The sequence below is a fragment of the Orycteropus afer genome, unplaced genomic scaffold, assembly GCF_000298275.1.
Source record: "Orycteropus afer afer isolate SDZICR_OR568_19922 unplaced genomic scaffold, OryAfe1.0 scaffold00023, whole genome shotgun sequence".
In the NCBI taxonomy this organism is placed as follows: domain Eukaryota; kingdom Metazoa; phylum Chordata; class Mammalia; order Tubulidentata; family Orycteropodidae; genus Orycteropus; species Orycteropus afer.
Window position 1 is genome coordinate 5905994 of NW_006921610.1, and position 3054 is coordinate 5909047.

Consider the following 3054-nt stretch of genomic DNA (forward strand, 5'->3'; position numbering starts at 1 on the left):
ATATATATATTTAGAGAGAGAGAGAGAGAGAGGAGAGAGAATATAGAGAATATGCTTTCTAGGAAGAGAATGTTCAAGTTTCAAATATTTTGTGTTATTGTTAGTCAGCTCAGACTCATGGTGATCTTATGTACAGCAAAATGAAATGTTGCCCAGTCATGCACTGTCTTCATGATTTTTGGTGTGTTTGAGTCCAATGTCACAGCTATTGTGAAGTACTTTCCAACCTAGGGGCTTTATCTTCAAGCACTGTGTTGGACAATATTCTGTTATGATCCATAGGGTTTTCACTGGTTAATACTTGCAAGTTTATTTTCAGGCCTTTCTCCCTAGTATGTCCTTGTCTGGAAGCTTTGCTGAAACCTGCACATCAAGGTTGACCCTAATGGCACTAGTAACACAAGTAACCTAGCTTCAGATCATAGCAACACACAGACCACAGAGTAAAACAAACTGAAATGGTGGTATAAACATGTAGGATGACTTTTAACAATTGTCTATAAGAAGAAAAGCTACTGGAATTCTCAAGATTTTCATTGTAATATAAAGAAAAGGATTAAAAGACTTCAATATTTTCTTTCACTGTAGAAAATTATACTATGCTGGGTTAACCAAACTCTCAATTACTGAAGAACTTTGAAGACCTTGGAAACATAAAATACATGAACCCAGGCACTTACTGATACTTCTGATACAGTTCTTTCCTCACCCTTGAGAGCCACACTCCCTCTGCAGTTTTTATATTAAGTTAGCTCCTATTGTGTGACACCCCCCCCCCCATATAAGCTGTTGCAGTGACCAGGAAGGAAACATTGGTTTCTTTACTTTGTGACACTGGTAAGAGCTCAGGAGTTACACTGAAAATTAAATACTGGTGTTCCCATAGGAAATACTTCTCTTGGTTCTGCTTTTGAAAATTTCAGTTGATTGGTATAGTGATATTACATTGTCCGTATGTTTTCTGGACTTGGCTTGACATATATTTTCTCATAAAGATGAATGCCTCCAATAAAAATGAAAGAAGAACAGGTACAAGCAAAGTATCAGGCAATTGTCTTCAGAAAACTACATTATTGTCTTCAGAAAATTATGAGTTGTCTTCAGAATATCCAGTAAAAAAAAATCATTCGATAATAATTTTTAAAATATTTATTGAACACTTAACTTTATTCCAGGTACTGCAGGCACAGTGGTGAACATGACAGAAAAGACCATAAGCCCTTTTGGAGCTTACATTCTAGTGGAGGAAGACAGACAAAAAATAAGTAAAAAATTAAGGTAAATAACTTAAAAGTGTTAAGGGTTTGTTCCAGTGACCTATTACTATATAATAAACAACACCAAAACTGACTGCCTAGAAAAACAATTTCATTTTGCTCTTGAGTTTGTGAGTGAGGACTATGGGAAGTGGCTTTGTGGTTCATCTCTTCTCCATACAGCAGCAAGAACAGCTAAGGCTGGAGGACCTATTTCCAAGATGGCTTCTTCACTAACATGTCTTGTGCTTCAGTAGCTTAGGCCTCTTTTTCTTGCTACATGGGATCTTATTCTTTCAAGTCCCTCCACGTGGTTTGATTATATCATGGAATTATTGTTTTAAGGTGGTCATACTTTTTATATATTTATATACATCGTTCTGACCTCAAAATGTCACAAAGCAAAAGTTATCAGGACAATGAAGGACAATCTTGGTAGTGGGACACTTGTGATATAATCTGTTGTTCAGTCAGTCTCAGTACACACCTAAATTCAAGGGGTGGGTAAGAAAGAGATTCCACTTGTTAATGGGAGTGTGGCATAGTTACATTGCAGAAAAGTAGATGGGGTGTGAAATTAATTTTGCATTCATCTTTGGAAAACACAGTCTTCTACTTGCTTAAAGAAAGTGAAACATGGAAGACAGTGGAGGTATTGGTTCAGGGAAGGATGGAGAGTTATTATAGTTGTGGTCAGGCATGAAAGAGTCCCTGGGCGGTGCAAATGGTTAATATGCTAGGCTGCTAACCAAAAGGTTGGAGGTTAGAGTCAACCACAAGGTATCTCAGAAGAAAGATCTGGCAGTCTACTTCTGAAAAATCAGCCACTAAAAACTCTATGGAACACAGGTCTATTCTGACACAGATGGGGGCACCATGAGTCAAAGTCAACTTGATGGCAACTGGTACTGGTGCCAGCCACGAGAAAGAGAGGGAGAAGAGCAGTTGAGTCAGAGGGTATAGCAAGCTCTAATTTGATCTAGTCTAAATAGAAATGGTCAATTTACATTTATATATTGCTCCATTAATAATATTGATGCTGGAGGTTGGATAAGGAACTGCAAACTGAAAGATTGAAATCCAGCTAGTCTTGTTTATCCATCTCCTCAGAACCTTCAGTTCATCCTTAGTCATTTATGCTCTTCTTTTCTGTCTAATAATTTGCTAGAGGTGATAAATGACAATGATGACTTATTAAATATTGTTGTGGTACAAAGTTCTTAAATATAACACAAGAAAATGCAGACATAGCAAAATTGCTGGTGCCTGTAAATTCTCATGTTCCAAATAACTGGATCAGGGTTGTTGGTGGTAGCAGCACTGTGGGATGAGCAGAGACATCTGCCCAAGACATTTTGCAGTAGTGTCTATTGCAATCAAAGAGTGGTTTGTTCCAACAATGTTTTGCAAAATCAGTATGGCTTATTGACCAAAGCTTCATAAAAACTTCTTTGGAAGTGATGAGCATTATTAGCAGGTTAGGATAAGTAGCTTGACAGTTAGGACATTCTTATGCTTTTCTAGCACCAGTTGTTGTTGTTTGTATCAGGTGCCATTGAGTCAATTCCAACTCAGAGTGACCTTATGTACAACAGAATGAAATACCGCCTGGTCCTGTACCTTGCTCAAAATCATTCCTATTTTTGAGCCCATTGTTGGAGCCAATGTGTCAATCCATCTTGTTGAGTGACTTCCTCTTTTTTGCTGACCCTCTTTCCCAAGCATGATCATCTTTCCCAAGCATGATCATCTTTCCCAGGGACTGGTCCCACATGATAATATGTCCAAAGTATGTGAG